Below are 11689 nucleotides of genomic sequence, written 5' to 3' on the forward strand. Positions count from 1 at the left end.
ATCATTTTTTTTTGAGTCATGACTTCTGAGGGGTTTTTGGTCCTATGAAAATTTCAATTTACCTGAAGTTGAATTTTTTTCTCCTATGTGGTCTCTAAAAGCTGTAAGTTTACAGTGAATTGGACACTCTACTTCAAATTAATTTTTGTATATGACATGTTTCCTTTCTTTAAACTTTTGCATATAAATGTCTAATTATTCTAGTATCACTTGTTGAAAACAGCGTTCTCCTACTGAAATATCATTGGCGTTTTTGTCAAAAATCAATCAACCATTTATTTGTGAATCTATTTCAAAACTCTCTATCCTGTTCCATTGATCTGAGTATCTATCTTCTTTCATCAATATCATTTTTTTCTTAAGTAGGGGTCCATGTCAACGTGGAGCCCAATGTGGGACTTGAACTCACGACCCTGAGATAAAACCTAGACTGAAATCAGGAGTCAGACACTTAACCCACTGAGCCACCCAGGTGCCCTACCAATATCTTGATTATTGTGTCTTTGTAGAAGTCTTCAAGTATGGTAATATGAGTTCTCCTACTTTGTCCTTTCTCAAATTTTTTTTAATATATGAAATTTATTGTCAAATTGGTTTCCATACAACACCCAGTGCTCATCCCAAAAGGTGCCCTCTTCAATGCCCATCACCTACCCTCGCCTCCCTCCCACCCCCCATCAACCCTCAGTTTGTTCTCAGTTTTTAAGAGTCTCTTATGCTTTGGCTCTCTCCCACTCTACCCTCTTTTTTTTTTTTTTACTTCCCCTCCCCCACGGGTTTCTGTTAAGTTTCTCAGGATCCAGACAAGAGTGAAAACATATGGTATCTGTCTTTCTCTTTGACGTTAAAAAAAAAAAAAAGGTCAGTTAGTGGCCATAATTTTATTATAATTCCAATACCCAGTTAAAGGAATCTTGGCTCCTTGTAGAAATGGTTGCTTTTAAGTGAGGGGTAGGAATATACAATATGAGCCTGGAGCATGTGTACTACTAGAAAATAGGGGAGTACTTCAAAGAACGGGGTGTGTCAAAGGGATCCAGAGACCAGACGAATGAATTCCCAATGGCTAAAGCAACTGCAATTTAAGCAACAAAATAAATAAAGTACTATTGGACTATAAACCAAAATATAAAACAAATATCCATCAGTCCATAACAGTATAAAAGAATTGATCAAATAAATACATGGGGGCAATGAGACAAAATTTTCATGAAGAATTCCAGATACAATTCCAAGTATAATTTTACTCCTGCTTCAAAGAGAGGGGCATAACTCCTCGCTCTGTAAGTACGCACTGCACATCATGATTTCCTTCCAAAAAATCATTATAGAATCATATGGAAGGGGAAACTAAGAATAACTTTACCATGGAACACCTGACAAATAGTACCGGACTGAAGAAAGTTATCATCAACAGTGACAGGCCATATTCATAGCATGCACTCTTTTTATTTTTTTTATTTAACTCATTTTTTCTCTCACTTTTGAGAGACTGAAAGAGACAGAGCGTTAGTGGCAGAGAGGCAAAGAGAGAAAGATAATCTGAAGCAGGCTCCAGGCTCTAAGTTGTCAGCACAGAGCCCAACACGGGGCTTGAACTCACGAACCCTGAGATCACCACCTAAGCCACCTAAGCCGAAGTCAGACGCCCAACCTGAGCCGAAGCCAGACGCCCAACCCACTGAGCCACCCAGGCGCCCCCATACCATGCACTCTTGATATAATATAATAAAACTGCCTCTGTACCTGTGTGGGCTTCCTCCCCGAACTTACGACCTCAGTCTACGCATGAGAAAAATATCAGACAAATCTCAACTGAAGGATATATTTTTTAAATACCTGGAAAGTACTCCTCAAAACTATCAAGATCACCAAGAACAAGGAAAATCTGTAACACCAAGGGAGAACTTAAGAACGCATGACAGCTAACTGTGATGTGGTAACATGGATGAGATCCTGGAATAGAAAATCTGAGTAAATTATGCATTTTAAATAACAAAAAATATATCAGTTTTGCCTTCTTAATTATAACAAATATGCAATACTAATATGGCATGTTAATATAGGGGATTGAGTGCAGAATATTTGGGAACTCTGTACTATCTTTGCATCTTCTTTCTGTGCATTTAAAATTGTCCTAAAAATAAAGTGTATTTAAAAAAGTAAAATCAGAATGTAAGTGACAACAAAAAAAAAATCTTACTGGATTTCTGATTTGGAATGCCTTAAATCTTAGATCAATTTGGAGAGAAGAGAAATCATAACCATTTTGAAGCTTCCCATCCAGGGCCATAGATAGTATAGTTATCAATTTACTTGTCTTAATTTCTCTTATAAGTGTTTTTTTTAATTTCCAGCATATAGATGGTACATACATTTTGGCACATACACACTATTAATTTAATGGGATACTGTAACCAAATCAATGTGAGTTTGCTCCTTGGTGAGTCACAAAAGGAAATTACACTGAGTTGTCACATAAAGGAAACTTTGCAGCAAATAAGGAGATCATGGGGAGTAACTTCCAAAGTCGTGACTCCCCAAACAAGGGTGAATCGGTTACTTTTCTTTTTTCTTTTTCTTTCTTTATTTTTTTTTTTAGACTTAGGATGAAAAAGAGGATCCACATCACCATATGTAGAGGAGGGCATGAGGTCACACATGCACCTTAAGGAAACAGGCCTCCACACACACTGTGTGTTGTGTAAATAAGGTTTGTGCTCTTCACTGGGGGGAGATTTTAGTATTATGAGGTACAGATATTATCAATCATTCTAGAGGTCACTCCATGGTCCATCTGAGCAGGTGTGAGTCAGGGTGACACTCAAACTGGTTCGAGGGATCTAGCAGGCTGAAGCTTTTGTCAGAACAGTCACTGTTGCTTGGGGGGTGGTATTGCTTTCCACCTGCCAGAGTTAAGAGAGAAACTGGAAAGAAGATGCCCTTAAGGGAAAATGTGGGACAAAGTTCGGGGAGTATAAGCTGGTGGGCAGTAAAGGTCAGGTCTTAGGGGCTAGCATGTGACAATACCACTGTAAATGGTATTTTTATTTCAATTTCCAATAGCTTAATTTTAGCATATAGACACATTACTGAATTTTAACATACTGTCCTTGATCTGGAACCAAATTAAACTTACATATTAGTGTTAGGAGGAATGAGGCGAAACCCTGGGATTTTCTATGTTGGCAATTATGTCCTTTGCAAATGGGTGTCGTTCCTTTTTGCATTCCAATCTGTATCCCTTTTTTATTTCTTGCTTATTGAACTGAAATGGCCTCCCTTGGGATGGTGAAGAGGGGTGATGTGTCCAGATATCTTTGCTTCTTTACCGGTGTTAAGGGAAAGCACTCAATCTTTCACTGCTCAGTAGATTACTAACTGGAGGGTTTGTTTCTTTCTAATGTCATTATCATATTGAGGAAAAACTCACTTATTCCTACTTTACTTATTCCTAGTTTACTGAGAGGATTTATCATGAAATGATGGCGACTTTGGGGTGCTTTATCTGCATCCACTAGAGCTATCATGTGGTTTTCCTTCCTCAGCCTATCATTCAGGTAAATCACCCCAATTCATTAATCTTGCACATGTGGAATAAACCCCACTCCATCATGATGTATAATCTTCTCAATAAATTGCTCCATGCAATTCGATGTGCAACTATTTGTTAGGAATTTTTGCTTGTTTGGTGCACATGGGCTGTGGATTCTTGGCTATCTGGTTTCACTATCCAAGTAACACTGGCCTCACAGAATAAGTTGGAACATTTTCAATTTTCTTCTGTCTCCTGGAACACGTTTTTTTTTTCTTTTTAAATTTTATTCTTTATTCAGTAAATATTTACCAGAATTCACCAGAGAACCCATCTGGGGTTCTCTCCAGAATGTTTTAACTACAAGTTGAATAGCTCATTTTAGATGTACAATGAGTTCAAGTTATCAACTTCTCCTTAAGTGTGTTTTGAAAGATCAATTTTTTCCAGAAATCAATGTCTTTTAGGTTTTAGAATTCATTGGCAAACAATTCTTCATCATGTTCCCTTATAATCATCAGTAAATCCTTCAATGTCTGTAATAATGCTGCTCATTCATTCTTCAAATTGGCCATTTAGGCCTATTCTTGATCGGTCCAGCCAGAGGTTTATCACTGTTGTCGGCCTTTGCAAAACTCACTGTTATATTTGTTTTATTATTTCTTTTATTTCCAACTTCACTGATTTCTGCTCTTCGTTTTGTGATTTCCACCTTTATTTGATTTGGATTTTATGTCTTTTCCTTATTCGACTTTCTCAAGGCAGAAGTTGTGATTCTTGATTGGAAAAGCTGCTTCCAATGTAAGCATTTTCCCTGTGAACACTGATCAAACTGCCTCCACATATTTTGTTCTCTTGATGATTTGCTTTCATCCAGTTCAAACTATGCCAAATTTATCCTTTAGAACAAACAACGGCAAAAACGTTTTTTTAAATTTTCTTCATGACTTTCTCTGAGGCGAAAAAGAATTTATTCCAAAGGAGTAAACAAAAGAGTTTCAAACAGAGCTTGACCTTGCCACCACACTTTTAAACTTCTTGCCTCCACAACAATGAAAAAATGAATGTATGTTGTTCAAAGACACCCAAGTTGTGGTAGTTGTCATGGCAGCCCAAGGAATCACTACAACACCCTGTAACCAGCATCCAGATTATTACACTCCATATTATCAGCACCTGAGATGCACCTTGGACATGGTTTCTTTCCAAGCATAACGTTGCACCATGGTAAAGACTAGTCATTTCCCATTACTATTCGTTTTAGGAATAAATCCATATGGCAGGAAATTTTGTCCTGATTTCTAATAGCATAGGTTAGACTTACCTGGTGTAGAACCTTATAAATAACTGGAACGTTATAGGAGGAGCGATTTTGTGTCTGGGTTTTATTTTGCTCAAACTTACGTTTGTGAAATTAATCCACAAAGACACGGACAGACACTTTAAATGAAAAGAAATACCATAAACACAGAGACACAAATAACAGGACATCGTAAATTGAAGTGAATCAAATAAACATTTTTTTTAATTGGTGAAGATTTTATTGGCATTTCAAACAGACTGATAACACGTTGCGCTGGTAACCAAGTGAGGAAGCAGGAATTCTTGAATGCTGCTGACTGCAGATAGAGATGTAGAGCATCTATTGTAAATTCAACGTCTATGCAAATTTCATGTGGACACATTTTGATATAAAAATGACACTGCTAGACATTTACCCTATGTATACACTCTATGGCAAGTAATACAGTATTAAGTGCTTTCATTCACACAATTCTAAAATTCTGGGACAAACCTAAACATCCATTGGAAATAAAACATTTATCAGTGTGACATTTGCAGAAATTTATACAAAGTAATGCAGCTACCTATGTACTGATATGGAACACACGCGTGGTACATTTTCAACAGAAACATAAAGGAACGTTACTGTCGTTTGTAGCCACATAACATTTTGTTTAGCAGACGGCCTGTGTATACTTGTACTTTACTAGAATACCTCTGGAATGCTATATAAACCAGTTACATGTGTGCCTCTGAGGTGGCAACTAGGTGAATACAGTACAAGATGAGTTGAGAGGATGTGTTCATCATTTAGGACCTCTTATACTGTGAACATTGCAAATGTATTCACTACCTATTTAAATCAAGATCTTTTAGTTATATTTTAAATGTAAAGTCTTACACTCAAACTTTTTTCACATTCTCTGATGGAATGGTTCTTGAAATTTCAAAAAAAAAGAAAAGAAGCCTCATTTCTGGATAGTTGATTTTACTATTTCTAAAACTTACTCTTTTATCCATGCTGAGGGATGTGTGAAAGATCATAATCCTTCATACGCCATGCATAGTTGACTAATTTGAGCGATTACCCTGTGTTTTTCCTTACAGCTGTTAAAGAATGAAAATAGTGAATATTTGATCACAGCAGTTCTTTAATTATCAGGGCCAGAGAACTCCTTTTCACAAATGTAATGGAAGAGTTTACTACAGTCAGCAGTATAAATTGTTGATGGTCTCATGTGTCCACATTTCACACGAGATAAACTCTGTCGGAAACTCCTGCACCAGAAAATAAATTCATTAGAAAGACATTTCTCAGGCAAAATTTATCACAAATTGAAAACATATGTGCAGTTATTTCAATGGCCTTACAAATGTTGAGAGAGTCATATAGCGTTAAGATTAGGAAGCGTAATTGTATCTACACCTAATGAAATGTTGCCAATGGACCACTGGAACTAGTGAAGAATTACAAAGGGTAGTGTAGACTGGGAGGTCTAGGGAGTTATACATATACACTTGAAATATGCTCCTAAGACTCCTGACACGTCTGAGAAGTGATCAAATAAAGAATGTGTATGAAGTGATACAATGCAATTACATATAAACATATTTCCAAGCGCCTATAATTCAGATTGATGTGCCCAGAGCAAGCATCTCCACTGCTAGCCTCACTTTGAGCAAAAAAGGTGCTGATTTGCACTTAAAATAGAGTGCACTTTTTCTCCACTGAGCCTAATGTCTTCCACACCAAACGAAGCATTAGACTTCGGTGAAATTGGGCCATGAGCCTAAGGTACCTGGATTTTAAATGTGAAGGCTGGGCTACACTGCCCAGAAAAAACATGTTTCTTAGTTTTAATTTTCACCCAAATCCTCAGGAATCTGATGGGAAGTAACCATTTCAAGAAATAAAATGGAGGTGTCCCCAACTTTTTACATTCAGCTGTTGTTTCAGTAGAACTTCTTTGTAGGGGGTTCCATTGCCCTCGCTGCCCCTTCATGTTTTTCCTTCTGTCTCTTGAAGCACTTTTCTCGGTGATGTTTTCTGGTTATCCTCTTGTCCCATATCTTAACATGAACTTAAACATGAGGGTGTCCGAGGGCTCAGCCTTTAGATTCCCGAGAATCAACCCAGCCTCGCACTTGTCACACAGTCTATTCACTGCTGCACACAACATTTGGATCCCAGGCACAGACCTCTCACCTGATCGTCATGATCATCTATCACAAGGCCCTTGCAACACCCCCGTACATACCTAAATGCTTCACAGTTTTACTACCATTGTATCTAAACCTGAATTCCAAATATGCCCTATTAACGTTAAAGGGAACTTCATTCTTACCACTTTTGGACCAAAACCTTGACACCATCCCTAATTTGTTCGTCTCACACACATCTGTGGAGCAAGTATAGAATCTGGCCACATGGCCATCTCAGCTCTACAGACTGTCCAGAGAGCGTCTCCAAAGCAGGAGCCAGCTTTTGTCCCTCCTCCGCTTAAAACCCTCTAATAGCTTCTCATGACCCTCATGAACCAATCCAAGGTCTTACATTTTTCTGATCCCCACATGCTCTCACCGTCATTCCCTCGCTGACCTACTTCTCTCCCACCTCGTTCCCCTTGCTCCAGCATCCCAGGCCCTCTTGCTATATCCTCAGGAATGCTAAGGACACTCCTACCTCTGAGTCTTGACCACAGCTATTGTTACTGCTGGGATGCATTTGTATCAGCTAACCCACATCCCTAGCTCATTCAAGATGCTGTGCGAACTTCATTTCTCAACGAGTCTGTCCTGACCACTCCACTGAAAGCAGTGAAATCTCTCCCTCTTTCCTTCATACACAAAAGGCACTTTGCACTGTAGCAAAAAGTAAGAGATTTCACATAACTCCATAGCATATATCACCCTCTAATGTGCCATGAAATTCACTTGGCACGTTGAGATTGTCATCGCTCATCACCAAGAGCTCCATCAAGCCTGCATTGGAATGTAGTATCCACAACGGCAGAACTGTAGCGTGTTTAATTCACCACTATAGCTTCAGCGGCTAGAAGGGTGCCTGGCACATTGTGGGCCATCAATAAACAGCCTGTTAAGTAGCCCATGTTTCCCATACCGTCCCCCATGTTAGCTAGATTTAGTTACAACGGATCACTTTTCTTCATTTTCTAAACTCATTTCGTAGACATCAACTGACAAACCTATGTGATTGATTATTGAAACATGGCTAGCAGAAATTCTTGTGGACATGTGTTAGACAATAACCTGTATGATATTAAACACCACATTAGAGCTGTAAGATTACTAAATGACTCCTTTGGAAAAAGCTCTTTGTTGTTGTTGTTCTCGAATGATACCAAGCAAACGGGACAAATTTCACATACAGAGGAGGCTGCCTTAGCCACTTTTCTCTCCTCATTATCTTTTTACCATTTCCTGCAACCATATCTGTGGACATGCTTGTACCATAGGACATACAAGATACAAAAGCAAAATGCCATTTCACTGCGTTTGGAAGGACCTTCCATTAAAGAACGTGGAATAAATCATGCTCTTTGGGTCTCGAGGTCTCAGATTTGCGTTCAGTTGCCTATCTAAGAAATGAAATCAAATGGAACGAAAGATATTCCCTAAGTCCTCAAGGATCTGTTCCTCTTCTTCACCAATAATCTACCAATCCGTTACTGAGCAGTAAAGGGAGAAAGGCCATGAAATGAAAACTTACAGCTGCTGAGATAGGGGTGAGCCATCCAGCCATTTCCACTGATACCCGCTTTCTTGAACTCTACTTAATCCAATCCAATGATTGTATTTTATTTTTGATTGAATAAGGACCTGTGAAAAAATTGGAATTATTAGTATTATTCATAGCGTCAGTGAAAACATCTTACCCACAGAGGACTCATAAATAAAACACTGAGCACTTTTATCTTCAAACACTTTTTATGATAAATGGAACAGGCAGGCTCATTTCTCCATGGGGTAGAGAAGACACAGGAATGGAAATGCTTCAGTGAAGGACTCACTCAAGTCTTTGTGACTGGATCCAAGATATCAGCAAAGGGGCAGGATGGACTTAGAAAAAAACAAGTCTCCGTATATGATAAAGTAGGGCGATAAATGTGATTGCACTAAATCAGGAACTTCTCCTCTTCATAAGACGCCTTACAGCATGTGAAAAGACAAGCCTCAAGTCTGGAGATATATGCAATAATTTACTGAACAAATACGTATTTCTAGAAATAAACAAGGAAAAAAAATTATCCAATAAGAAAAAAAATGGACAACAAATGAGAACATATTTCAAATAAATGGGGAGTATAGCCAAGAAATAGAGAGAGAGATGCCAAGCTCACTAGAGATCAGGAAAATTCAAATCAAAGCCACCAGGATATATTTTACTAGTATTTAATTGGCAGAAATTAAAAATAACAGCACCAACTTTGTGGGATGGTAGATATCAAATCCATCTTTCAAAATGTTGCTAAAATCATATTGAAATGTAATTTTAAATTATCACATGAAAATGGACCTTTAGGAACCCTGTCCCCAATGATTTCACTCCTACGATGAGTTGTGGTCAAGAGAAGTGAGGACACACAAGACAGTTTTGCACTGAGACACGTCTAAGAATGATTCATGAAGGACTGTTCCTAACCACAAAAGGTGGAAACAACACAAACTTCCATCTTGTAGAAATTCTTAGCCACACTGGGGAATATTATACAACAGTGAAAATGAAGAGACTATAGCTACAAGCGGTCAAACACTGTATCCCATTAATTTGCTCTACACACCTCAGGAAATAAAACTTCCTTGAGAATTTTCCTTCTGTAGGCAGTGGATATCATACAGTCTGTGTTAACAGTGTGGGCACTGAATAATGCATGCAGTGTCTAAAATATCTCTACCATAAAAATTCTGTAAGTTCTTTGTAATCATTATTCCACTTGGCATATTGAATGGAAAGTAACAAATTAATGTCCTTGGCTATAAGCAATATAATTGAATCTCTCTCAGTCTCTCTCTCTCTCTCAAACACAAATGTACCCAAAAATACACACATGCATCAATATTTCTTCACAGTAATTACATTGTATCAGACAAATTTGAAGACAAAGACAAAATTGAATGCCTAAGGAAAACGGATGGGAATTATAGAAGTGTGGCAAAAATACATGTTATCATTTCTAAGTCTCTGAATAAACAGGAATGTTAAATGTCCCTTGATTCTTTCACTCACATAATTTTGCTAGATCGTAGGGGTATGCATAGGTATCAAACCCAATTTCAGTTTGCAGTATCAATGGACTTAAGCCCCACTGTCATTACACTCCTGGGCTTGGTAAAGCAGCAAAACATGGCAAATCCTAAACCAGCAGTGTCAGAGTAATGCTGTTCTGTAGCAAAGTCGATCTCCGGTTCAGAGAGTGTACCAGCAGCCCAGTTCAGATACAGAGAGCCAAGCCCTCATCAAATGAGATGCTAGACTACGAAACTCAGATTTTGCTCTAAACAATGGCAAAAGTCTCAGGAAATTTCAAAGGCTCTAGATAGTTCCTGGAAAAACAGCGATAACAAGTATAAGAAGTTTCATTGAAATTCTGAAGTCCAGAAACTTCAATGGCAGGACTGAAACTGAAGAAAACTGAATTGGAAATGACAGGGGAAATACGGATTAAAAATAAACTTAATTTGTGAAAGAAGAAAACTCCAGCCATTTGAGTTGATTCATAACAGCTGAGGTTGAAATTAATCAAGGTACTTATTAGGTCCTGGATTATTAGGTCCTAGATTATTAGGTCCTGGATTATTAGGTCCTGGATTTTTAAAATTTGTTTGAACCAATGTGCTAATGTGTACTTCATTTGTTTCTCATACTTATGAGTGAATCATTCATATTCAATACATTATTTTAATAAGAATTTTATAAACAAGAAACACAAACTTTGTTTGTTTGTTTGTTTGTTTGTTTTAGGTAAGCTTTACATGCAACATGGGATTGAACTCACAGATCAAGAGGCACATGGCCCACCAACTGGGCCAACCACAGCCCCTGAGTATTGGCCTGGTTTGGGTTTTATTTTGTTTTCTTTTTTGAAAACATAGGGCTTTTAATTCATCCTGCACAAGACACTAATAGAAATATCACTGATAGAACTAGATAGTGTAACTAGAACTCAGTGCCTACATGGAATATTTATGGAATCATTAGAAGGAACCCCACAGAATCCATTCTACTGACTTTATATTGCCAAACATTAAAAGTAATGGCAAATGTGATCTACATTTTCTCTTCTAGAAAAGAGATGTTTTCTCTGTCATTCTGGATTATAAGCAAAAGAAAAAAATCATTTCCAAAGAATCATTCCAGGGTCCCTGGGTGACTCCGTCGGTTGAGTGTCTGACTTTAGCTCAGGTCATGATCACACGGTATGTGAGTTAGAACCCTGCGTCAGGCTCTGTGCTGACAGGTAAAAGCCTGGAGCCTGCTTAAGATTCTGTCTTCCTCTCTCTCTACCCATATCCCACTCGCACTCTGTCTCTCTCTGTCTCTTACAAAGTGAATAAATGTTAAAAAAAATAATTAAAAAAAAAAGAATCATTCTAGCTACATTCAACCTCTTCATTTTTCAACCTCTTTTCCCATGGCCATGAAGGGAGAGACTCATCTTTCCTTTGAAGTTGAATCCCTCCAATATACTGATGAAGGAACAAAAGAACTCAGTACAATGAGAAAGTATCTCTTTAGAAGGCTCATACCCTTGAAGCAGTTGTTCTTTTGCCCTGTATTAGCCCTGAGAAGATAATGCTGAGCCTTTTGAAGCGTACTAAGTGTCAAGATGCAATATATACAATACTAAA

Source organism: Lynx canadensis, chromosome B4, assembly GCF_007474595.2.
Source record: "Lynx canadensis isolate LIC74 chromosome B4, mLynCan4.pri.v2, whole genome shotgun sequence".
NCBI lineage: Eukaryota > Metazoa > Chordata > Mammalia > Carnivora > Felidae > Lynx > Lynx canadensis.